The following is a 27,277-nucleotide window of genomic DNA, read 5'->3' as shown; positions in this document are numbered from 1 at the left end:
AAGAATGTCTTGGAAGGGTGAGGTGAGTTGTCTTAAAGGACATGTAGGGTTTAAAAAGGTAAGGGGGATAGGGGGTAAAACCAAACACAAACACCTGGAGGAAGAAACAGGAAATGAGTTAAATTGACCAAACTGGCAATAGTACAGGGTGATTCAGAACCTTTCGAAAATGTAAAGCGAATTAAGTCATCTCTTGCTTAGCATTTATGAAGAGTTGAAATCTAAATATATTGACTTAAATATAATCAATAAATATATTGACTTAAATAATATGAGTGAGCCAAGGACTCACTCATATTCCACCTCTTATCTCCCTTTGACTAGCCCCCAAATACAGTATTTCTATCTTTCACCCCTTTCTCTCACATTTCAAGCTAAGATCCTAGAACTGAGACAATTAAGTACTGTTATGCAGTACACTGAAAATAAAAGTTTTCATTCAGCAAAAATTAGACTTGCTAACAGTTTATTCACTTCAGTCACTTTTCATTTTTGAGGTAGAAACTGCTTTTTTTAAATTATTTGTTGCATTTTGTTTTTAATTGCTTGAACTGCATACAGAGCTTCAGATAAGAACATATTCCCCAAATTTGCAGGTGAGACTTTTTAAAACACCTAATTGCATTTTAAGTGCACTATGATGGTCATTAACTCAATAATCACTTCCAAATAAATGTGGAATCCTCATACACTGTTTTCATAAAATGAGTCACGTCCACAAAAGCTACTTGAGGAAACTGTCAAATGATACAGAGGTGTTAGTGTTGAAATGTATCATTAAGTTTCCTTATTAACAAGAGTTATCAAAACTGGGCCACAAGCAAACCAACAAAGTAGAATTGATAAGTCTTTCAGGAAGAAAGGAGCAGAAATGGAAAGCGATTCCTACATTCTCTGAGCCCCAGTGACAGGATTGCTGTGGCCCCAGAGGCCACACCTTCAGATGGCAGGGTCCCAGTCCTTCCCACAGTTACCAAGGGCCCTTTATTACTCTGAGCCCACTGACCGGGAAACACAGACTTCAGGGTCAGCTCCAGCTGAGAGCCCCCTGGGCCAGCCCCTCTGCGGGGGTCAGGGGTGGGGGGTTAGAGGGAGCTCCGTCACTACAGCACTACGATGAGCACCTTGGAAGATGCCCACTTTCTTTCTGAGTGTGGAGAACATGAAAACCCACTGATGTGGCTTTTAAACAGTTTACCCATAGCTAAAATTCCTGAAGTACTAAGTTAGATGTACTTACTTGTTTCTTTCTGTTACGAAACCAAGGAATAATACTTGCGAGCTTGTAGCCTAAAAAAGTGTGCTTTGGTATCTCAATGAGAAAAATTGCTTTCCCCAATAAAAGTTAATAGTGCTCTATTTCTTGTCACACAGTTATAATTATTTTAACCATGAATGGCACTTAATTTAGAATAAGTAATGCCACTGCCACTTAAATATATGAATGATAAAAGAAATGTCAGCTGTTTTAATTCCATAATTCCCAAATAATGACAATTAATGAAACAGTCTTTACTAGTGGGAGTTGTATTAAGAAATAGATAAAGTACCCACTGAGCCTTCTAAGATTTACTCTCATACCAAGTTGCATTTCTCTTCATCATTATCCAAAATATAATCAAAAGATGACATGTAAAACAAACAAAAAATCAAATTGCTTCCTACCCCCAAAGGAAAAGCAGCTGAGGAGCAACTCTTTGCCTCTACTGAGCGCTGACAGACTCCCGGATAAACTCCTATCTGCAACTTCCAGCTTTTGTGCTGCATCTGTCCCTCTCACTTGTCAATACACAAAAAGCTGGATAACATCCAGCTTTTCCGAGTATTATTGGATAGATGGGAACTGGCCTGTGTCACTGCTGTGGAAGTATTTTTTGACCTTTCCAAAAAGAAGACAGATCAATAGTAGCATCTTGTAAAGACTTCTGTTTTCTTCCTCAGTTTGCTCCAAGAGTCAAAACTTGACTGTCACATAGGTATTTGTGGGCTTTACAACTACCTGCCCGAGAGAAAAGGCATCCATTAATGTTAGCCAAAACACACAACTCAGTGGCCTATAGAATCTTGGCCGAAGGCAAGTATCAATACACGAAAGAGAATTTCTAAGCAAAACCTAAACAGCTTGATCCAATCTATTCCCAAATAGCTTAAGGACAAATTAACCAAGACTTTCTTGGCAAGCTCTTTGAACCCGTTTTCTTCCTTATTTTAAAACTTAAGCCCTGTTCTCTGTCCCTGTCCCTGGCTCTCCCGCAGTTTTCTGTACAGGACTTAACTCTCTAGCAGAGTGTTTGCAGGTAGAGGGCACATTCCTAGCGAAGCTGAAGTAACGAGGGGCTGAATTGGAGGTGTGAGCTCACCGTCCACCCTATAATTCTTCAGGGCCTGAGCCCCTCAGTTACGTGCATCTACTGATAACAAAACCTGAGAAAACACAGACCATGTCCTCTACAGTCCTAAACGGCACTGTTCATTCGCTCTGTAGGACATGTACTGTATACAGCTGGTAACACTACAAAATGTCACCTGTTGGTTTCCCACTGTCGCCGGAGGCCCACGAGTATGTCAAGCCAGAGCAACGGTGACAGGGCTCCCATATCTCTGTGCAAGAAAGAATTCAACAGCGACACAGATGCAGGAAAGTGAAAAAGATTTATTGAAAACAAAAGTACACACTTGAGAGAAAAGTGCTGTCAAACTCAGAAAGCCAGTCGCTCCAAGGAAGTCATGATCAGGGGTTTTCATCCCTCCCTGGGCGGGAATGGGGGACGTCCTGTTGACATGGTTCATGCATCTCCTCCGAGGAAAACTGGGCTCTGAGTAAGCTGCAGCCTTTTCCTATGCACTTAACTCAATCACACACTATTATTCTGAAGAATAGGTAGGGGAAATGCAGACTATCCTGGCTGCACAATTTACTAGCCACTAGCCGGGTGACCTTGGGCAAGTTATTTAACCTCTCTCTGACTCAACTTGCCTATCTGTAAAGTGGAGACAATTAACTGTACCTGCCTCATGGAGCCAGTGTGAGGCTTCTATACATTATTACAGGTAAAGGTCAGAAGATGACCTGGAACAGTGGACGGACTCCATGAGTGCTTGTAACGATCACCACCCTGTTCCGGGGACATACGAACATGGAGACGAGCAATGGACGTGCCCCGTTCTGAACTTGTGATTGGCCACTGAACCTTCACTGGGAACGAATGGTTCCTATCGATGCTAACAAATCCCCTCACGTTCACACAGGCATCACTGTTGTTGCAGCAGAAGTGAATATGGAGTAGAATGTCAGATGGCCTGTTTCCCATTGTCAGGAACACAGGCTAAGAAAGATGGATGCTGGACACCCTGACAGTGAAATGACCTTGCTCATCAGCCCCTCCATGCTGTGTTAGTAACAGCTAAGAATTCACTGTGTTCTTGGAGCAATGGCCTCTTTGGAGACTTACTGGATGGCTCCTTTCCTTCCCCCCTGGGGAAGACAGGGAGTGACGCCCATCAAGGAAGTGGGGGGATTTAGGAAACCACCTAGACACCTGGTTCGTGTCTCCTTGGATTTGGAGACATAGAGGCAACCACTCACCCGACCTGAAAACCTCTAATGGCTGAAGACCACATGGAACAGGCTGTCGTCGTGGAGAAAACAGGTCTGTGCTGGATCAGAGGGAGGACTGTGAGCTTCCTGTCACCCAGATGGGCACTCGCAGGAAGCAGCCGGCTGTGGGCCACCCTGAGAGCACCCATCGTGGGTATGACGAAGTGACGAGCTGACCTCGGCAGACAGAGCCGACAGGTACATGGCAGAACACTGAGAGGCTGGGGTGGGACCCAAGCATCAGGAATGACGCACCCACTCCTGGGGCCTGCAGTCAACATCATTAGTGGGGAATCTCTAAGGAAACCACAAAAGTACCTCCACGAGAAGAAAAGTTAGCGCCTGGACATTGGTCACACCCAGACGTCACCAACGGCAGGTACGACTCTAACAGTGAGAGAAGAAGTCACTGCTGTCCCCTACTCGCCTCTCCTCCTGTCCAACCTTCATGACCGCTTGTTCCCTGCTCCACCATCACCACACTCCAAACCTGTGTCCCTCTTCTGGGCAGACAGAGGGAAAGAGCTTTCAGCTGGATGGAATATGGCAGCTTTGCCATGACTAGGCTGCACTTGAAAATGACCTGGACAGCTATGGGATCTCCTTGAAGCTTCGGTCTGGATGAGGAAGAATGATTAGACAGAACTTACTGAAGGCAGTAGCACGAAAAATAAAACTATTTTAGAAGTTCACCTCCACTGAGCCCAGCTCATCAAACTCAATATTATAAATATGTTTTACTTTCACCTTCTCTCTCCCTTCATCCCAAATGGCCTCCTTCAGTTTTCTCTTCTTTGTGCTTCCCACTTCCCACACCTGTTCTTGCCTCCTCCTTATGCCTCTGTGTAACAAATACTTGAAATATTTAAATATTTTACTCCTGACCCAAATTAGAATAGCATGTAATGTGAAACTGAGTAGAAAAAAATGGGGAATAAAAAAAGGCAATAGAATAATATAGATTACATGTGATCAATTTCTCCATTCTTATTCCTTTTTTCCATTGTTAAATCCTGTCCAAAATTCATCCATTTAGCCAAGAAAATAGCTCACTCTTCCCCAGCAAATCCAATGCATTTTTTAGCCAGGGCTCTAGAATATAAGAGGTACAACAGATGGAGGGGAGCTTAAAAGGATACTGGAACAGGGTTGGATAAAAATAAGGTATCGGCTGGCACAGCTAACAACTCCTTGGGTCTGAGCACACGAAACTTCTCTAACATAATGTGATAATCAGACAGACCAAACTGGCCGCATTTTTCTTGGAACAATGATACAGATTGTCTATTTCATCCACAAACTTTGCCAGTTCACATGTAGGCCAGTAAGAGTAATCTATGTGGGAGAGATGTGTGAAAGCCAAACGCTGCTTCATTGTCATCTTCCAGGTGACCAAGACAAGTATGTGTCCCTATTCTCCCTGCAGAGACTGGGGTCACGTGACTGCTTGCTACTGGAATCTGAGCCGAGAGAATGTGCCCCCCCAGGTATGACCCTTAGAGACTCCCCAGCTCTCTCTTCCCTGCTGCAAGGACCTCGGCAACTATACGTTCCAGATGTCGTAACTGTGGATGGAGGACTCCACACATGCTGTCTGTCTGACTGAGAAACGACCTTTCAGTGGATTAAGCCACCGAGATCTCAGGGGCTGTCTCTGTTAGCACAGCATGGCCTAGCTTATGCGGACTATTAATCAGCCCTCCCATCTGATACGCTAAGGGAATCTGGACTTCCTAAAGCGTTACGGAACCTCTGATTGGTACCAAATTCTTGGGATCAATGTCACTCTTCATTGTCCTAAAAACATAATTTTGCTAACTCATTATAAACATTTCACATAAGCTCTGGAGGAGAAGATTTGTGGAGAGTAAACCAATTATAAATTGCTCTTAAGAAAATGGTGTTCCTCTACTGAGCAAAGGCTCAGTAAGCAAGAATTTGGCTTAAATACATTTTTTTAAAAATCCTTGAATGCCTAAGCACAAAACGTGTAACTGCGAGAGGCTGTGCAGTCACGAGGTGTGGAAATCTCCATACTGAACACTCACCATCACCAGCCTTGCCTATGTCAGAATTTCAGTCAGTTCCTTGCCTTGCTAGGGTCAGGTCTTGGTCAGAATACTTAGAAGAGCCTTTCTAGTCTTATAATTCTTAGTTCAAACAGGGGCTTTCTGTTATAGGAAGAAAATAAAGGGAACTCCGGTGTGCATTCACCCAATGGCTATTTAGTAAGGACACCCTATGTACTGCACGGACCACAAGGGGCAGACGGGGGTGGAAGAGCCCCTGCCTCTCCCCTCCTACAGCATCATCAATGGCTGTATTAGTTAGCCCCACATATTTTGGCTAGCACAAGATCAACGTCATATGTTGAATACTGCTTCTCAACTTCAGGGTCGATTGTCAATTGTTACTCTGAACTCCAAATGTTATAATACTAAATGTCAATGCACAGAACATTTCCCACTGCCTGTCATCCGCAAAACCCAAACCTTAGATAAAAGCTGAAGAATCATCAGGATGTTCAAGCTTCTAGGACCCAGTCATTTCAAAAAATTTTATTTTAAAAGTTAAAAAAAAAAGAGAGAGAAGCAAACAAAATAGAAAACCAGAAATAATTACAAAAGGAAAGAAAGGATTTCTATGAATTCCTAAGAGTGTGTTTAAAAATGCTTCTAAGAGCCACAGCTCATCTTTAGTGTGATTTTATCAGGAAAACAGTAGATCCATGGCTATCACTCTTATTGTTAAGTGATATCTGTCAAATGAAAGCCTACCCTGATTCCCGTGGGGGTAGTAGCCAAATCCATCTTTCAGTAACCAATCAAAATCCAACAGCACATTCAAAATACTCTGATTCACTAACATACGTACATGTCGATATTTTCTCATTTTCAATCTTAGTAAATTTATCATGAATTTTTAATCAATACTTTACTTCCTGTTGGCGCTGTATTTCTCTGAGAATGTATCCTACTATTATCTATTCTTAGGAACTCCAAGGATAACTTGAAAACTATAGTTCCATCATTTTTCACCCATCAAACTGGCAAACATTTTAGTCAGATGATGAAAAATGTTGGCACACAGGTGGACACACAGGACATTCCTACAGTGCTGCCAGGGGTGAGGAGAGACACAGTGGGTTTCAGTGGTACTGGTGATGTCTTCTTTCACAAGCTGATGATTTGAAGAAAGCATTGATTATATTATTCTCTATACATTGTGGAATGCTTGAAATTTTTCTTAATAATTTAAAAATGTGTCCTGCATGGGTAGGGACAGAGCAGGTCACTTCCTTCACAGTCCCAAATACAAAGAAATAACTACCCACATTTAGTCTAAGGAAGCAGGAGACATAAGTACTTTTCTAACTGAGCGGCTTTGAACTAGGAGTGGTTATTCCCAGCAAAATCCAGGACTAACACAAGAAATATGTGGCCAGTAGGACTGCAACCACAGTTTCTTCTTAAATGCCTGTATTTGGGCCTTGACAAACCCCAAAATAAAAACACTCTTTAAAAAAACACAACAACCAATCAACGGGATGCTTTGTGTTTGACCTAAATTTATGATGCTCAGGTTTTGCTCGCCCAGGGCCCTGAGGGATCCTCTGACACATTTCTGGTCTTGTTGCCCACCTCCCCGGAACACTGCTAATGGCCTGGCACTGTGTGGAACTGGCCAGGGGTGTTCGGCAGGCAAACCCCAATGTCAGCCATGGTATTTGACAGGAAGCACAACTGAATTTTAAGGAAGTCACCTAAGGTTATGGCTAACCTTCATACTTCTGAGCTCGAATAATCTCTTTTAATCACATTTGCCTGTTCAAAGAAACATAATAAAATTATGAATGAACAACTCACTCACTCTTTCAATGTAGCTCAACATTAAGGCTACACCTGGATCCATCCATCCAGTGAGACCTAATAAACACTGTGATGGGATCAACAACCAGACAACTAAATGTGATAAAACAATGGGACCCTTACTATATTTCATTATTTTTTCAGTTACATAGAAGACTGGGCCCAAAGAGTCATACGATCTTTAAGAATATAGTGGGGAAAAAAAGGATATTTGGAATACAGAGTGGCTCTTTGTTATATATGTGCCCTTCCTTGACCTTGTGGAACACTCAGGATTGATGGAAAAGTTAACAGCATTAGAGCAGTCCTCCCTCATTTGTGGGGATATGTTCCACGAACCCCAGTGGATGCCTGAAAGCGTGGATAGTAACAAACCCTAAAAATACCACGTTTTTTTCCTATACCTACATGCCTATGATAAAGTTTAATTTATAACTTAGGTACAGTAAAAGACTAATAACAACTAATAATAAAATGTAACAATTATCACAATATACTGTAATGAAAGTTAAGTAAATGTGGTTTCTATCTCTCAAAATGTTATCATACTGTGCCCACCCTTCTTCTTGTGATGATAAAATGCCTATGTGGTAAGATGAAGATGTAGTGAACAGACATTATTAAGTAAAATGAGGGTCACTCAAACACAAGCATGGTGATATCGTGACAGTCAAACTGATAACTGAGGTGCTACTCAGTGACAAGTGGGTCACATGCGTCCACGGCGTGGACACACTGGAGAGGGATGAGTCAGGCACGTCCTGGGTGGGATGGAGCGGGATGGGCAAGATTTCATTACACGACTCAGAACGGTGCCCCATTTAAAACGTGAATTACTTTTGAAATTGTCCACAGTACAATCTGTTTGTACTGTGGTTCACTGAGGGTGACTGAAACCACGGAAAGCGAAACCGCGAATAAAGAGGGAACTACTATTTTTGTTCCATGCCCAAGCCTCACCCAGCAAACAGTGTCTGAAACCATAACCCCTTCTTTAGCGGGTCAGCATGTTTAAAGCTCTCTTGTTATACTCCTTCTTAACCTGCTTCTAGCTTATTCTACTTCTTCTTAGTTTACTTCTTCCCTCCTGGAAAAGCTTCTTAAAAGTGTAGTCTACACTCTTTTCCACTTCCTCAGCTCCCATTCACCCCAGTAAACTGCAGTCTGGCTCTGCCACACCATTCCACTAAGATCACTTTCCCAAACATTGACAAGAGCCTCTTCATGCTAAATCCAAAGCTGCCTCCTAGAGCCAGCTATCTTAGTTCAGGCTGCTGTAACAAAACACCATAAATTCAGTAGTTTATAAACAACAAGAATGTATTCCTCACAGTTCTGTAAACTGAGAAGTCCAAGACCAAGGCACCGGATTTCAGTGTCTGTTGAGGGCTTGCTTTCTGATTTACAGACTGTCTTGTTTTTCAATGTGTCCTTACATGACAGAAGGGCCAAGGGAATTCTCTGGGTGTCTTTTATCAGAGCCCTGATGCCATTCATGAAGGCGGAGTCTAATCACTTTCCAAAGGCCCCCACTTCCTAATACCATCACATTAGAGATCAGGATTTCAACATATGAATTTGGGGGGCTACAGACATTCAGTCCACAAAACGGATCTTACAGCTAATTTGCTGCTCTGACCGTGATGATAACACCCTTCTTTCTGAAGCGCTACACAGTCATCCCTCACAATGGGTGCTTTCTGAGCTTTTGCTTAGACACGTCGCAGTTCATACAACCCAGTGTGGATGTGACAGCCAGCTACTTGCTTATTCGGGGCTACAGCCTCGTCACCATCTATTCATAGCTTCTGGAAAAATTTTGCCATGATGCTTTTCATTTGATATAGAATTGTGTACATTATACATTATATCAATGTTATTATATCAACATATTAGTAAAATTTTACCTTTAAATAATCATTCTTGTTTTGTACAACAATGGTTCCTTAATACATTGCAAGTATTATATCAGTTCCCATTAATTAGAAAGTTTTGTCAACCTGCAAAATTGCAAGTGCTGATATTGCAACTGCTACAAACTATTAGATTTTATTAGGAAATAGTTTTGTTACTAGTGTTAACAAAATTAGAAACTAATTTTAATAGGAATTATAAGTTATAAACATTATATAATTGTTAAAAATATCAAATATTATCAAAATATATATTTCTTGCATGACACCAACACTGATATTACTATTAATAGAAATACAATTTTAGTATTAATTATGATAAAAATTAGTGATCCTTTATGGAATCAATTATGGCGATACAGTAGGTCCTCGAATAATGTCGTTTCATCTAATGCTGATGAGAAAAAAAAAAATCGATTTCCATGTGGGGCCACAGTCTGTGTGGAACTTGCATGTTCTCCCCATGTCTGCATGGGTCTTCTCTGGGTACTTCGATTTCCAACCACATCCCAAAGAGGTACATGTGAGATCACCTGGTGTGTGTCAATGCCCCAGTCTGAGTATGAGGGAGCGTGTATGTGAGAGTGAGCATGTGTGGGCGGGCGGGCGAGTACCCTGCAATGGTCCTGTCCAGAGTGGGTCCCACCTTGCACCCTGAGCTACCAGGATAGGCTCTGGACACCCACAACTCTGGCCTGGAATAAATGGATTGGAAAAAAATGATCTTACTTGTTCTTACTCATCTTTCTTAAATGTATGCATAGCTCACGGTTATTTCAATGTTTACTATTAAAAGTCTTTTGAGGTCTTTATTTATAAGTTTGGTGATGTTTTTGTGACCAGAAATAGGCTGTAGGAATTTAACTCTCGTAAATATCAGTCAGCTTATGGCCAAACTGGTCTTGTTATGCATTGTTTTTGCTTCACAGTCATAGTTTCCCAAAACCATCAATGGCACTGAGGACTTACTGTATATTTTTATATATTATGAAATTAATTACAGTCATAGCTGTTCATATATTTTTCTCTGGCCCTTCCTGCAATGCTATGTTTCTCAGGCAACCACTTCTGCCTGCCAGGCTTCTCACTCTCTGTTCTCTCTGAGTAATCACGCAGAATCCCACTGTTTTCTCCACCAGTAGTTCACTCCCAACCGACTTCTGCAGCCCTGACCTCCTTCCAGAGCTCCATATTAATACACACAAACATCTTTTGAATAGGCCACAAGGAAGACCTACTAACATTTCCAAAACTGAACTCACTGTTACCCTCCCCAATGCATAGCTCACTTCTCCAAAATGCAAAATCTCCACCAACTAGTCACCCAAAACGGAAATCCGAGACCCCCCTGACTCCTTGTTCCAGGATTCCAACTCCCAGTCTCCACAGCGACTGCCACTGCCGTTACGCAACCCTCACGTTGCACTCCCTGCAACAGCCTCTGGCCAGTACGCCAGCCTCCATTGTAGAGCCTGGCACACCATCATCCACACAGCCCAGAGCAAACCGAGATGCACCCATGACCTTGTGACTCTACTATAAAGTTCTCCATTCCACTAGTTAAAGACTCAGCTGCTCAGAGGGGAGCACCCAAGACTCTGCACACGCTGACTCCTGCCACCTTCTACGTCTTCAGTTCCCGCCACGTCTTCCTGTACAAGGATGCCCTAGAACAGCTCCATCCAACAGAAATATTACACAAGCCATATACGTCAATTCAAATTTTCTAGCGGCCACATTGAAAAAAGAAAAAAAACAACAGGTGAGATTAATTATATTAACATATTTTATTACACTTAATGTAATATATCAAAATATTCATTTCGCCATGTAAATAATGTAAATAAGTATTAGTGAGATAATTTACATTCCTATTTTAAACTAAGTCTTTGTAGCCTCGTATATGTTTTACACTTAAAGCAAATCTCAGTTTGAACTAGCCACATTTCAAGTACCCAAAGGCCACATGTGGCCAGTGGCTCCCGCGTTTGGACAGAATAGCTCAAGCCCTGACAGGAGGCTTGATAATTTCCTCATATATGTATCATGCTCTTTTATGCCTTTGTTCTATTTCTCCAAACTTCCTAATATTCGCATTGTGAGACGGAAATCAGACAGCCCTTCCTTCCTCCCAAGCTGTCCCAAGGACAGGCTCGTAGCCGTGTGCGGCACCACCACACTTCCCACAGCGCCGAAGTCAGCCATCCGCACATCTGTCTCCACGCCTAGAATACTATTCCTCCGGAGCAAAGTCCTACCACATCTCATGTTTACGTCCCAAGCATCTTGCAAAACGCTTGGACATTGTACAGACGATTAAATCTCCGTTGAATTAAAAAAGCATCACAGCAGCATGTGCACCACTGAAACTGCAATTGTGCGTTTCAATCCCAGGGTCCTGAAGGAACATTTTACATACTTGGTTAACAACGATGAAAACAAACTGCAAAGACATATTGCAAACATACGCAATCCACTTTCTGGCTGTCTTTCAAAGTAGAGTCTACTTAGGAAAACATTGTATCTGTGTTATAGCTTGAGTAGAATAAAGAAATTTAAATTTTCAAGTTATAAGGGATCTTAGATATGATCTAGTTATTTTACCAATGAAGAGCAAATAGGTGAAAGAGTTCAAATGATAAATACAAATTTACAAAACTAGCTAAGGCAGAGCGAGCACCATATCCACACGCCCAGGGCCTTACAGTTTTCTGTCATGCCGCTCTGCCTGTGTGGTTGTGTCAGAAATTCACGTTGATCAAATAAAATTTGTAGTAAAAATCCATTTAAATTAGAGAAAAGTTGTATACTTGAAAATCTAGTTGTTATTATTGCTGTCAATTCCTTTCAAGACGATATTGCAAAGAATGCACTGCTCAACAAATAGTCCTTGGGCTTCTCCTAGTTATGGGGCCATGTGACAAGTTCTAGCCAATGACACATGCAGAAGTGGCACATGTGACCTCTGGGGTGTGCCGCCTCCATACTCCCCTCCCCATCCCTGGCACCAGTACTGGGAGGGATGGCACCGTGAGAGGCTGGTAGGGACCTGCTATGCTGAGTCACCAAACAAAGGGAGGCTCCTACAAGGGCAAGAAATAAACGTGGGTTGTGCTGAGTCACCGAGATTTTCAGGTTGTTCTCCACTGGCAGCAAGCAGTTCATGCTCAATTACTCTACGTAATAACCAACAAAAAACTAAGTTACATATCTAAGGAGATGTATCTTGAAATTGAATACTGTGGCAAATACAATTAACATTACTCTAAATTACTAAATATAAATCTACTTTAAAACATTTTCTGTTACTATTTTTTTAATGACGTAATAAAATATACATTAAATTGCAGATATATCATGTGTAAAACCTGGTTAAAGACATAACATCGTCAATGTAGAAAATGCTCAGACAAAATCAAATGCTGAATCAGGATTTTAGGACCTATTACTTTTCCTAAACTGGCAATATCCTCGTGAAATGGCTATACCAGTCTGAGTCCAGGACTTAGCTTTCTTTTCACACGGGATACAACTCCATAAGGAATTCCTGTTGACAAATTATCGTGAGCTTCAAGCAGCTTTCATGCGTCGCCCATGAGTAGCAGCATCTTACCCCGAAACTACAAGCGTCTTCATTATTACTGTCAGAAGTTACCTCTTTAAATTCTACTAGCTGCAATTATTTCCCTATCTATACATATATTATAACAGATCTTTCAATTAAAAGCCACAGATGCCATTTTGAAGATGATTGTTAAGGTACACTTTGAATCTCCTGACTGTATACATAGGGATGCCAGTATAAGATTATACTGGAACATTTGGAAAGAGTTAGCATCAATTTTAGAAAAGAAGCATCTTCACCAAGGCAGAACCGCTCACAGCAGTAGCTATTTTGCAAACTGAAAGCATGACTGCATTGTGTTTCAGGCAGAATGGTTGCAGCCAATTGTCGGGTGGATTTCCTGAATGTGTAATTTTTAAATTCATACTGAAAAACTTTTATTAGACATTTAGAACAGATTTTCATAGATGTTTAGACTTTTAAATGCTGCCACGCCTTTCAAAACAATGGATGAAACTCGTTCATTCCCAATGACGGAGTAACTGCACAAGGCAAGCCCGCCCACATCTCTGAGATCAAGATTCTCGTCTCTTTAATGTTCCTCTGACGTATTTTTCCATCCATTAAAAATGTGCATTTAGTTGTAGAGAATTTCATTATAATTCACACAACTTGTTTTAACTAGACGGCTGTCAGATTACTTATGCTTCATTTAAGAATTTGGCTGAATATCTGTGAATATGCAATACACAGAATTTTCTAAAACTCAAAACACAGCTAGGATATTTCTAGATTCATTTTATTTTATATATTTCTCTATTTGTTATTTTAATTTTTTCCCATTGTACTGTATTGTGTGTTTTCCTGTAAGCATCCTAGCACCTGGTAACTAGGGAGACCACAGATAACTGAATAAACAGAAAATATCACATCTGATCTACAAATAGATTTTTAAAACTCTAAAATGTACCTCACGGGGTGAAAAAGTTGAAGGGATTAAGAAATACAGATTGGCAGTCACAAAACAATCATGGGTATGTAAAGTACAGCAGAGGGAATATAGTCAATACTATGGTAATAACTATGTATAGTGCCAGGTGGGTACTAGACTAGTCAGGGGGATCACTTCTTAAATTATGTAAATGTCTAACCACTCTGCTGTACACCTGAAACTAATATAATATTGAATGTCAACTATAACCGAAAAATGAAAAAATAAAATGGACCTCATAGAATCATTTCTTCTTGATTCTATGAATTGGCAATGATTTCTAAAGCCTTCCCCATCCTGGGGGCCTGGAGGGACCCTGACTAGAGCCCAAGTGACAACTCAGACAAAAAGCAACAAGCCTTCAGAACCCAGCAGTTTTTTGTTTTTTTTTTAATGCCTGAGGACTGCTGAAATAGACTAGTGTAACAAAACTGCTTAATAAATGATAGTTACTATGACAATCATTACCATTCTTATCATTATCACCCTGGACAACCCACTGTCTCCCTAGACAGACAGAAGAGGCTCCTGGAATAGAAGTTCAAGAGGCAAAGCCAGGAGTAGAGAGTGGGTTGAGGCAGCACCCAGAACAAAAAGACAGGTGATCCAGAGAAGGAATTCCCGAGAAGGGATTTCAGAGTCACATACAAACACATTACCAAGTTCTACTCCATCTCCCTAGCGAACTCCCATTCGTTCTTCAACCTTAGGCTAAACAGACTTCCTCAGGAGGTCTTCCTTCTGTGACCTTATTGAATTAGGATAAATTCCCTTTCTAACACTTCCACAAAACTGTGTATAATCCCCTTTGTTATGTGCAGGCACTCACTCAAAAATATTTACTGAGCCTTTTCTATGTGCCAGGCACTACTCTAGGTAATCTGACTACAGCGTGAACAAAACCCTGCTACTTTCCTCAGAGTTCCGAGATCAGTTAATGAGCTCCCCTTCACCCAGCAACCCAGAAGCTGAGTGATTGTTCCCTCCCACACTCTTCACATTAATTGAGTCACTGGCCTTGCTGATTTTGACCTCTGGATTCTCTCTTGAATTAGCTTCTCTCCATCCCAACCACCACCGCCTAGCACAGCTGTCTGTCCTCTCCCTGGGAACTATTCCCACAGCCTCCAATCCAAACTCTCTCCAACCTACACACCTCCAACTGGAGCTCCTAGAAGGAAAATCGGATCATAATGTTCTCATATCAAATGTGCCTAGGGTTTCCCCAACGTGTCTGTGATTCAATGCTGGAGGTGTTCCTTGGTTCCTACATTCTCCCACATGCACCCTGAATTTCTGCTATATTGAACTATTTACAGTTCCCCACATATGTTTTATGCCTACCAGTGACACTTATCATGATTCCTGGCACTTATGACATGATTAATACATATGTGTTGATTAAAAGAATGAACAGATGAAGGTATCACATTTGTACACTTACTAGGCCTTCTCTTTGAATTGTCCTTTATCTCCAGTTGTCAATGTCTTCATGCCATTTGTATCCCAAATGCCTAACACAGCATCTGTAGCCTAAGAAATGCTAAATGATGTCTGCAGAGTAAATGGAGGGACATTTGATTGCTGGACAAATCATCTCCCTTTGTGTAGGACACAAAGTGGAATACAAGCAGAGAGCAGTAATTTTATCTTTCATGAGGAATCCCAAAAGCCTTTGCTGGTTTCCTTCAGGAACATGCACTATGTAGGTCTGGAGAGGTGAAATCAGAATAACCTCTTAGAACAGCCCTGGGGTGGAGACATGACCTTCTTGTCTCATTTTGCTTTTAATTCAGCGGATATTGATTGAGGTACAGTAAAGGTGGCACCACATAATGGAAATAGAATTGCCCTGGGAGTCAGAGGACCTGAAGTAAATTCTAGCACTAACTTTACCTCTAATTAGCTGTATGACCTGGATCCGGCTGTATCGGAAGCCAGCCCACCCCACGGACCACCTATACGTGTACGCCATTGGAATCCCTTTTTCTCCTTTGGCTGGGTTTCTGACTCTTGAAACTAGGAGTGCTGACTAATATCCCATTCTTATTGTCTCTTGTGGTTGAATTACTGTGTGGGTAAGCCAAAAAAATAAAAAATAAAAATCCATGGATAAAGCATATTTAGATTACGGCAAAGCACTTGGCTTAAGTCTCTTAAGATATCCTTGTGAAAGAGAAAAGAGGGCTCAATCGTTCACTTAGATGAATCTGAAACTTGTTGAACCAATATATGCAAAATGTTCTGATTAAGGGATATGCATGGAAAGAGGTCTCTCGTGTCGTTTCACGAACACTGAATTGCCCCTGTCCTATTTAAGGTTCTCAGCAGGCACGTGGAGGCATGAGAGGCATGCTTAGCGGACTTCTAGGCCTCTCACAGCTGGAAGAAATAGTTAATATAATAGATGTACTAGTCAGGATTCAACCGCCTGAAGAGGCCCGAGAGGGTGAGTTTAATAAGGAAGACAGAGAAAGACCCACTTAGGGACACAGGCCTCTGAAACGACCCTGATCTTCAGCTTCCCCCGAAATACATTTGGAGATAAAACCTAGCCTAGGAAATGAGGCGCTTCTGTTTTTTCTTTAGCTTTTATGGCTTATAAATAAGTTTCTTGTCTATGTAAGCACTTTTATTCTATTTTGTAGATAGGGTATTATTTCTTAATAACTTAATTTCTTAGTTATTTGAGAAAGTCGCCCATTTGTAATTAATTAGCGTTTTGATTATTGTGTGTTTAAGAGCCTTGAGGCCTTTAGGCATATGCACCTGAAAATTAAAATTTATTAATGGTAACATAATGAAATCAAAATGATTTTCTGTAATTTCATGACTTATATTTATTTGGAAAGTTATTTAAGTATAATTTATAGGTTATTTGTCAGCAGTACAACGCTTTTATTCTCCTCACGTTCATCTACAAGAAAATCTTAGGATTTCTTAAATCTCTTCCTTTGTGGAAAGTCTTCACCATGAAGACTTCTGATCGTCTTTCCTGTTAGCACCTCCGTCCTCTGCTGTTCCTCCTGTCTATTGGCTTTGCCCAGCTGTCTGGGCGGGCATGGGGGACGCCTTTACCTGCAGCCCCTGGACGCTGTGTCTTCAGAGGGAAAGGGACCTTCCGTCCTCTCTGGACTCAGGAGGGTACAAGGAACAACCACGCTCGATCCTCAGGCCCACACCGGCCCAGGTGAGAAGAGGGAGCGGGACTCATACTGGGTTCCAGCCCCAAACACGCCTGTCAGAAAAGCTGTCACAGGTAGAGGGGCTCCTGGATATGTGCCGGCCATTACTAAAGAGTAGCTCACTTTTTATCTGGAGATTATTTCTGTGAGTTCAGCTCCCTTAGCACTGAATCTCCAAAAGAACCTGAGGGTGGTGGCAGGGCTCCAGAAAGAAGCTCACAACCCATTTCACTCCATGTGGGCAAGTTCACGGCTTTGGCTCACCATCCATACATTCATTTACTCTTCCAGCAAATCCTGATGAATGTGCTAGGCTCTCTTCTAGGCATAGGGATTAAAAAGATGAGTGAGACGCAGGCTCTGCACTCAAACAGCTAAAAGTCCTTCGATTTCTTCAGCGAACGCTACATGTCTACAAAGTGCGAGGCCCACGCGCATTGCTTTGGGGGACTTCAGGAACTAAAAGACGACGAGGGAAGACAAGCTACACTGCGGTGATGGAAAGGTTCAGAGAAAGTGCTCTTTGAAATCTAAACAAGGAGACACTGCTTTAGCTCCATGGCTGAGAGGGTTGCAGAGCAGGAAGCAGGACAGGGTAGAATCACACCAGAAGAAGGCAAAGGGGCCAAGTGGAATCACCCTCAGTGAGGCCGGGACACATCTGCCACGCTTGCAAACAGAGCAGTAACGTTTCCCTCATTAGATAAGCACAGAATCACTGAATTTAAACAAAATAACAAAATGAGGCACAATCTTTGTTTGAAAACAAAGGGAGGGGAGAAAAACCCAACCAGCCTATACTTTTCTCCCCTGTAAAGCACTTATGGTTCCTGCCTGTCCTGGTCGTCTATCAGAAGATAATCTCTGTACTCCCCAATCCAACACTGGCAAGTCTCACAAAAAACTAAAATTACAAGGAACACCACCAGACTGAGTGCCACGTTAAATAACAAAATTGGGAGACATAATGTATTTTAAGTGAAAGGAATATAAACCAGGAACTATGTATATATATAAACACATACAGGAATATACATATGTTATGTGTTGGTATATATAGATATTGTATTGTGGATAACGCTCTTCCCAGTAACCTGTTTTTTTAAAAAAGAAAAAAAAAAAACAGTACACCACAGCAGGTACCCACATAAAGAAACCGCCCACTTGCGAGAACAGTCCCGATGTCCTGCCTACCCTCCTTATGGCCCACAAGCCCCAAATCAGGCTGACGTATTACCCTCCCGACATCCCTTTCTCACTCCTCATCTGCCCCTTGCAAACGCCAGTCACTCAGGTATTATAAGGACCCCTGGCACTATCCTTAAGAACCCACTTTACCTGCACCTGCATACTACGAGTCGGTCCCTCATTTTCTGAGCTCCATCCAAGTTGTAAAAACCTGCCACAATCAGCTCATTTTGCTAATGTGCTCACTGAAATTTCTTCGTGACATTTTCATCAGCTCCATAACATAAGTTAGGAACCATCTATCAGAGGTGCAGCTGAGCAGTGGGTCCTCCCGGAGTTCCACGTAAGGAAGGCTGAAGTAGGAAGGACTGGGCAATGCTGGATGTTTGGTACCTCAGGAAGAAAGTGTTCAGAAGGATTTTGGTGGAGTTAAGCGAAATCTTGGTTACAGGGTTACCAGTCTATATGGAATGTCCCTAGGGCTAACAAGGTTTTTAAACCCCTTATCTCAGGGATTGGAAACTATGTTCTCTGGGCCTAGTCTAGCCATGCCCATTAACCTGGGTATCGTCTGGTTGCTTTCCCACTACAATGGCGGAGCTGAATAGTGACAAAGACCGGCTGGAGCCCAGCCCATAACGCTGAAAATGTTTACTGCCTGGCCCTTTACAGAAGAAAACGTTTGCTAATTCCGACCTCATATTTATCACTAAATACTGCCACTTGTTCCTCCAAAAGCTTCTCAAGTTAATAACACCTCCCTCCCCCGCCACCCCACCTCATCCCCAAATTTCCAATGACAGCATTGATTCAACCTATGTGCACTTCCTGCTTTGGGAGATTTTCCCTCTCCTACCTTCCTGCATATTGCTCCTGGCTGTTGCCTCTGATGGCCTGTTGAATCCTCTCAATCCTACATCCAAAGACTCACGTGCTCTTAAATGCCACTAAAGCCACCTTCCTAATTTTGCCTTTCAGGCCCCAGGTCACACAGATGTCTCCCTTCTGCCCGTGCCCCACTCAGCACTGCTCACACCCCCAAGCCGTCCTCCCCTGCCCCACAGGCTGCCCCAGCTCTGCGCCCGTTTCCTCCGTGGGACGTGCTCCTGGTCCACAGACTCCCCAGTGGCCACTCCACATTCTGTCCTCTTATTCAATTCGTGCCGCCAAGTTCTCACTCCCTCCCAGGCCCTCTATTGCTGAGTTACCTGCTCACCTTATAGATTCCAATGGTGGCAAAAAACAAATTAAGACAAAGACTACAAGACAAATACTGCTGAGAAGAAGTCATTTGGAGGATGAGTCTCTTAGATGTGGTTTTCAAAACGATACCAGATCTCCACGTGTGGGGAGAACTGGAGGCAGAGTCTGTCTCACTGCACCCTACACTTATGGTTTACAGTACATGCTGAACTGTTTTCAACGTTTTCACATTTTTGCCTTTTATCTCCTCAGTTTATAAGTCCCCATATGAGATATATATATTGCAGTGCTAGGTAATAAATAGAATTAAAAAAATACCTGATTGTGAGACCCAGAAGTATACCCTGCTTTAATAAAACCTAATGACTTCTTCACTTTCCATATCTGCATATGAAAAACCAGAGAGAGCTCTTAATCACTTGCTGTGAATTTGGGAACACAAAGGCAGTTCCTTCAAAGGGGCATAGTCCGTCCTGCCTCAGCTACCCATCTGGATGCTCAGGTCTCTAAGAGGCCGAATGTTTATAAACGCTCTGTTCTGGGAACAACCGCGTTGTCCACACAATACCAAAACCTTGCTTAAACCCTTAAAACCCTAAGAGAGAAAGGCTAGAAAATGATCTTCCCTGCTTTCTGCTTTTTCTTCGTTCCTCTGCTCTCTGCTTGGTCTTCTCTCTATGTGCCACCATGATGTGCCAGCATGGCCCATTATCTGACCTATTGTCGCAGAGATCACTGGCTGCCAGGCTGGGCCACTGGAATATGATCGTGATTGTAAAAGTAAGCTCCAGTTATAATTTCTGCCTCTCTTGAAAGGTACTGATATTTTCTTAAAACCTTTGCAAGCCCCCAGTCTTCTACCCCAACCCACCAATTACTCCCTCTTGCCTGGGAACTTTCACTTCAAACTGCTTTTTCAAACGAGATATCTCTTTTTTTCAAAAGAGATAAAAAGGAAGATGCTTCTAACTCATTTTCAGCCATGTAAGTCAAAAGGAGCTAAACATCAGCCTTGAAAAAAAGAACAGAGCTTCTTTTTTATGAATTGGTACAACATACTATGTAGGAAATGATACCGTAAACCTCAAATGAGACTGAACGTAAACACTTCAGTTGTGAGTTCAGTTCCTAAGTCAGTGGAGCCAGCATGACCAGCCTTGACACCAGGAAGGACGGTCTGGCATGGCAGAGACCAGTACCCACTACTGCCAACCACACTGACAGGTGATGGGGGCCATCGATTCTTGGCTGCCGCGTTCTGAAACCTACGTTATGTCTTTGAAACGTTGAGAGTGCTGTATTCACAGAGAAGGTAGGTGGCAGAGAAAGGTTGGAGAGGTCAGGTGTCTGTGTGACTCAGTTTTTAGAAAGATCTGAAACTATAAACCGCACCGCCTGTGCACTCAAGTGTGCAAAACTGGAAAAAAGGAATTCTGGCCTAAAAAATCACAGCCATTTACTCTAGACACACACCCAGGAAAGAGGGGCAGTCTTTAAATACACAGCTTTGTAGCCTCTCTCTGCAGAAAACTCTGGGTTGCCAAGAGCAACACCAAAGAAACACCAAAAATTTATCATTATAATCAGATTTCCCCTATCTTATTGTTCATGAACTTTCAGTGATTTTTTCATTTAGCTGTTTTCATAGATGCCTAAATGACCAACCACTGCAACACATGGCTTTTCTCACCTGTAGCCACACCTATCAGCTAAATCTGATCTGCACCCCCCCACCCCCAAAAGCAGATCCTTCCCATTTCCAAAACATCATTAGTAATGTTCTCAACGGGGATGAATAGTTTTGGCCTGCATTTGGAAATGCTCGTCTTCAGCAGCCTGATACCTTAGAAGTGTTCAGGCAGTGGTGGGAGGTGCTAGAGACCAACCAGGGGAGTGTATTTACTGATCCCAACCGAAACACGGGGAGGGTGCTCGCAGAATCATAAACAAAACCCAGCATGGCTGTTAAGACAGGTGGCACATTGGGGACGGCTGAATTGGCTGCCCCTCAGGCTTTCCCAGGCCCACGCGCCCTACCTGACCATCTGAATGCTGGGATGCATTACTCTCGAGAGTTTAGGTTCAGGTTTTAGTTCAGACTTGTGGTGCGGTGCCTTCCTTTCTGCTGGCCTTGTGTTTCTACCTGCAGAGAAATTTCTAGTAGAGTAACTCTTCTGAACTCTCACACTGCCCATCACTGAACACCTGTTGAAGGAGTAAGTTTCCTGACTGGTCCATATTTCTGGATGGGATGCAGCTAATCTATTCAAAGACCTCAAACAGCAGGAATCTGTTTTTTTTCCTAAGCTTCCACCAGAGCCAGATGAGAGACTATGTCTGTTATGCTAGGCCCAACTTTCCCTTCGGTGGGCTGGAGAGGAGGGCCAGAGGTGCAGGAAGGAAGTGATTGAGGGTCCTCTTGGGTGGAGATGTAAAGCCAGATTGTCCAATCAGCTTAGGAAAAATCAAGTTGACATTCTGTTTCCTCTGTGTTCTTTGATGTCTTATTCTTAACTTGCTTTAAACTCAGGATGATAAGACATGACTCTTCTGGTTGCAATTGATAACAATTAAACTTGAATTTACAACAGGAAAAGGGCAATTTACCATAAAAATGTTTAGGTGACTGTGGAACCTAAGGAGAGCCTCAGGAAAAACTTCACCCAAGAAATTAAATGTCATCCTGCCTCTCATCCTGTATCTGCTTTCTTCTTTTAATGTCTGCTGACTCTCAAGTCCAAAGCACGAGACATATGGCTACCAAATGCTCCCTAGCTTCACATCCTACAGCTTCAGGCACTGAAAAGAGACTGCACTATTTGTTGTCTTAAATCCAAAATTCTTGGACAAAATGTGTTACCGCCTCAGTCTGGGTCAGGGGACCACACCTGCCAACTGTCCAGGATGCAGTGGATCTAATCAGTTGTGGAAGGGGGTGGGTGGGGGCGAAATAGCTGAGGCCCAACATGACTGAGCACCAAGTGGGATGGGTGAAGGAACTCCTGAGGGAATGAGTTTCTCAAGTATCAAACCCTTTACAACCTCACCTGGTCATTTTGAATGCCACCATTTTTCAATCCTAAAGACTCACCACAGCTATTAATGAATAAAATATCTATATAATTTATCATTCAAACCAAGATAATTTTGAGAGTGAAAACAGGTGTGACTAATAATTATTTTTTGAAATATTCACTTATTGACAAACCTATCTTCTTATATTAAAGGACCTATACAATCATTTTATTCAGAAACTATTTCTAAAAACAAAATTATTTCCAAAAAAAAAGTCCGTGTATATTAAAGCAAAATAGAAAAACTTCTTTAATATTAATTTTATAAACCTTTAAAAGTAATATAATCAACGATTTTCTAAATTTAGTTAACAGTGTTCTTTTTTAAAAAACGCTGTACTCCACAAAAATTTTAATAGATTATTGTAGCAAAACTAAATAATTTTTCCACAAATGTTGAATTTTGGATTGGATTTACAACCACAAGTACAATAACGTCAGATGTGCTTACTTTGACAGAATAAACCTCCAAAAGCTTTCCTTTGATCTTATAAATTGGATGAGGGGAAAAAAGACAACTAAAAACTGTTGGGAATTAATTTAATTTACTACTTGAAGTGTCTGAGATGACACTGATATAAAATTGGCATGCTCACATAACTGTAAAGTTCTCTTGCTAACGAAGCCAAGCTATTAACAGCCACAACTACAGTTTTTACATGTGTATAAAGAAAACTTGAATTCCAAAATGAGTGAAATTAACTTAGAATAGTTATTTGATCTAAATGAAAAGCCATTCTTCAAAAAACAATATGTAAAAATGCTGCATGTGTGAAACACTCATATTTGGAATTTTTAGGACAGTTTCCAATGCTTCCAGATTTTTCTTTGGGTTTTCTTAGGGTCAGTGATCTTGTTATGGCCTCATGGGAATGGTCAACATTGACAGGTTACACATTCAATATCAAGGTCCTTGAAAAATGGAAACCTGGCAATTCATTTTCCCTTAAAATGGCACTTTTTTGAGGAGGAAGCATAATTGTTATCAAAGGGTTTACTGAAAATTCTTTTTAGATTACTGAAAAGTAAAATACCTTCAGACTTACACACTACACCATGTGCCAAACCGCTGTAGCAAGGGCGTGCGTAGATAACACTACTCTCTGTATCTATGGGCTTCACTGCAGAACTGCTCGGCCTTTTTGCTGCACATATTTCACCTGTAACCTGTTACAGTTCTCACTGTTCAAGCTGGCGGAAGGTCGTGACTCACACGTCCTGGAAGCTGTGGAATGGGCCCGGGCATTGCTGGCTGGCAGAGGTAGCAGTACCCATGCTGGGCTGGGAGGAGCTAACTGCCCAGCCATCCGTCTCAGCGCAGTCTCTTTCACTGAGACCTGCATGCCATCCTTAAAAGGCGGAGATGGATAAGCTGCATCTTGAAAGGCTTGTGAACAGACAGGTAGGTTACTGCCGGTCAGATTCAGCTTTCACCGAGAACTCTGTTCACTGCACATGCACCTCACGTATGGCAGAGGCCCCAGTGCAGGGCCAGAAGTACAAAGCAGAGGTTCCCCAAGCCCATCCGGGCTTATATTAATGCAACCAGTAATGAGGGTACTTTATTTTCAAAATGAGAATTCAAGATAATATTCATTTAGAAGGTATGAAATGGAACAGTCCTAATCTAAGCAAATTGTGTGTGGGTCACCCCATCAGTTAATGACTGCTAAGAAAACAAAATTAAGACGGCTAAAAATCACTGAGTACTTACTATTAGGTTGGTGCAAAAGTGATTGCGGTTTTTGCAATTATTTCTAACTTTTTAAACCGCAATTACTTTTGCACCAACCTAATAACTATAAGGCATGTATGTGCTAAGAGCTTTGCAGGAATTACCTCTTTGATGCCCCAGTGAGCATATATGGAATAGGTGTTATTTCTTCAGCAGACTTATTTCCTCCTGAGGTACTTGTGGCATCACCCAAGTCTTTGAGGTTTTATCCAAGATTCAGACACCAAGGTGCGGGGTGGCAGGATTAACTGACACCACACACACGTGTTGGTTTAGCCTGCCTAACAGCCTGAACCCCTTCTTCTGATAAAGGAGCCCGATTTTCTTTGGGTGAACTCACCTTGTATATGTTAATTACCATGACCCCCAAAAAAGTGCAAAGCAAGACCAGTCATCTCTCTCTCAGGGATTTGGATCTTGAATGAATGTCACCAGGACAGAAAGTGCTTTATTTTAGGTCACTCCAGTGGTTCCACCTTACAGAGGCTGTCCTAGATACAGGAGCTGCCCTTGTTCCTACCTTGAGGGCTCACTGTTTGAGTCCACGCCAGTTCTGCAAATTACTCAGTGTCCTTTTAATACATTTGAACCCTTCCCCGCTTACATTTAAGTTAGCCAGAACTGGCGTCTATGGCTTACAATCAAATCACCCTAACTCCCTCAGAAATGAAATACAGGCCTGTGCTCTCCAGAGACTGTGCTCGTACCCACAGTAGCTGGTCTTGCCCTGAGGCACCACCTGGTGCCAGGCAGGCCTGCACTGGGCGCTGCTGTGATGGGCACACAGGAAGGAAACATCACAGACTCGCCTCAGGACACCTCCACCTGAAGCAGCTGGCTGGGCTCCATTCTCAAGCTTCAGCCGGCCTTGGTTTCCCCTCGGTTGTCCGGGAGAGATACTTTTCAATGTGTTATCTTCCTCCTCAGATCTTATTTAGTCTGTATTCTGCTTCAAGGAAATCACAGGCTGCTAAAAGCAGCCTCGAGAAAAGCAGCATTTCTATGAATACTTTCTCAGCCTCCTCGTCAGCCTCTTTCTCAAAGATGCTGAAAAAAATGCAGTTCCCAAGTGGCCAGAATTTCTCACTGTACCACACACACTTTTCCAAGCAGGAAAAAGTAGTTTCCTAGAGGAAAGGAGGGAGCAAAGGGCGGCACAGCTGAATAACAGAATTGGATCAGATACCCATTAGGCTTTTCACACGATGTCAAGTGGTAAAACTGCTGATGTGAAGAATCATGTGAAAACTGTATCTTCATGAAACAACACATTTGCAAAGGACACTGCCCCTAGAATTGCGACCTCAGCTTGGTTCAACTGGCATTCGCTTCTGCCAAAATTTCGGATGCCCCTTATAATCATTTATGCAGAGGGGACACAGAAGGCACTGATGAAGAAGGAAGCAATCACACAGAGAAAGTTGAAAGCCAACATGAAACTAATAGGAAATGCAGCCATTGCTACACCCAAAGTTTTGGTGACTACTGTTTGAGTCAGACTTCGTTTTTAAAAGTACAAGAGCAACATATGATTTCATCAAAGATATTCTGGCACACTGAACTGGACAAATGGCTTGGTACCAGTTTTCTATTTCTGCACGCAATAACATCACCAAAGCCAAAGGAAAGCAAACTGTGAGAAAATCTCCTGCAGTTTAAACTACAGCAAACTACTGAGAACTCTATGGGGAGCTTAGGGGAGCTGTGAATTTTCTAAACGCATAGAATTGAAAAGCAGCAATCCTTAGCTGTCAGTCCATTTGGGTCATTCATTCATCTATGGATGAGCATGTCGAGGCCCAGAGAGATGAAATGACTTGCTCCAAGGTCACAGACCCAGTAAGTGGTGGATCTGACATAAGAAATCAAGCCTTCTAATCCCAGGCTTCACCACTCTCCTGTTACCGCACTGCCCTGGTTTACATGGGTTAGGATTGAAGGACTCTCGAGTGCAGTCTTCATCTCATGAAGTCAAGAAGTGCCTGTACTTCCCTAATAAAAACCACCAGGGAAGTACTGTGCTATCTGACTTGCTTCACCTTTTCTATTCCCAAGATGCTTCAGTGTGAAGAAAGGTGTTTGCTTCAACCTCTCAGGTTACTTGGGGTTCACGTTGGCCAGAACCAGGGTGGTGGCCAGTGAAAAGTTGGGAGCAGCCATCATCAATGCACGCCTCTCCCAAAACTCCTTTAATAAAAAAAAGGCACCGCTTGCTTCAGTGGAAACGCCACTGCCACATTTAAATTTCTAGCATCCTGGTACATTTATGTTCCAAGTTCTCGCAATTTAATTGAGAAGCTCCTCTACCTAACTAAACAATCTTAACCTTATCATTATGCTGCAATCCTACTGTGAAAAGACAGAGATTAGACCTGAAAAGTGACGATGAGCAGGTGGCAGAGTGAGAGCTGCTTTGAGGAGTGAGCTGCAGGCAAGACAAGCTAGCTTTACTCTTGTGGAAACTGAAAATGAAAAACACAGGCTCAGAAGTCTAATCCAACCATCAAACTGGACAGTGTCTACTGGTGTGGGTGTGTCACTGCTCAGGGACACAGAGGTAAAGAGATTCCTCCCTCAACAATCTAAAATCTAAAGGGGAAACACAAAAGTCCAAAGATCTCAACGCCCTTCGCTTTCTCAGAAGTATAATAAAATAAGCTCCGTCAGAAGCCCTGCTGTCAACCAGTTCACTTGGCGGGTCTGATTTCTACCCTGGCGTTTCCTCTCCCTGTTGGCCCTCTCGAGCAAGACCTGAAAAGTGAAATAGCCCAAAGCCTGATGACGAGGACAAGAGCAAAGAAAGAAAGAGCCTAAAATCTCTGCCACCCAAACAAACATGTCTTCTAAGACAACTAGAACCAACTATTTTATTATCAGAGGAGGTTGTAGTCCCAATTTAGAACTCTAAAAAGTGAACAAGAAAAAATAAGAATCATTTCTTATCCTTTAAGGTTTG

At 42.3% G+C, this 27,277-nt stretch overlaps 1 protein-coding gene and 1 pseudogene across 16 annotated transcripts in view; one reads left to right on the top strand and one right to left on the bottom strand.

The window, feature by feature from the left end:
- Positions 1-27,277, bottom strand: part of FARS2 (phenylalanyl-tRNA synthetase 2, mitochondrial) — a 507,792-nt gene that overhangs the window by 247,479 nt on the left and 233,036 nt on the right. The window lies entirely within an intron of this gene.
- Positions 16,998-27,277, top strand: part of LOC308500900 (pre-mRNA-splicing regulator WTAP-like) — a 74,360-nt pseudogene continuing 64,080 nt past the window's right edge. Inside the window, exon 1 of the transcript in view lies at positions 16,998-17,126. The product of the transcript in view is annotated as a pre-mRNA-splicing regulator WTAP-like (transcript). The remainder of the gene's footprint in view (positions 17,127-27,277) is intronic.

This window comes from Rhinolophus hipposideros (assembly GCF_964194185.1).
Source record: "Rhinolophus hipposideros genome assembly, chromosome: 8".
Taxonomy (NCBI): Eukaryota; Metazoa; Chordata; class Mammalia; order Chiroptera; family Rhinolophidae; genus Rhinolophus; species Rhinolophus hipposideros.
The sequence above is the reverse complement of the archived record's forward strand: the minus strand, read 5'-3'. Positions and strand labels throughout refer to the sequence as shown.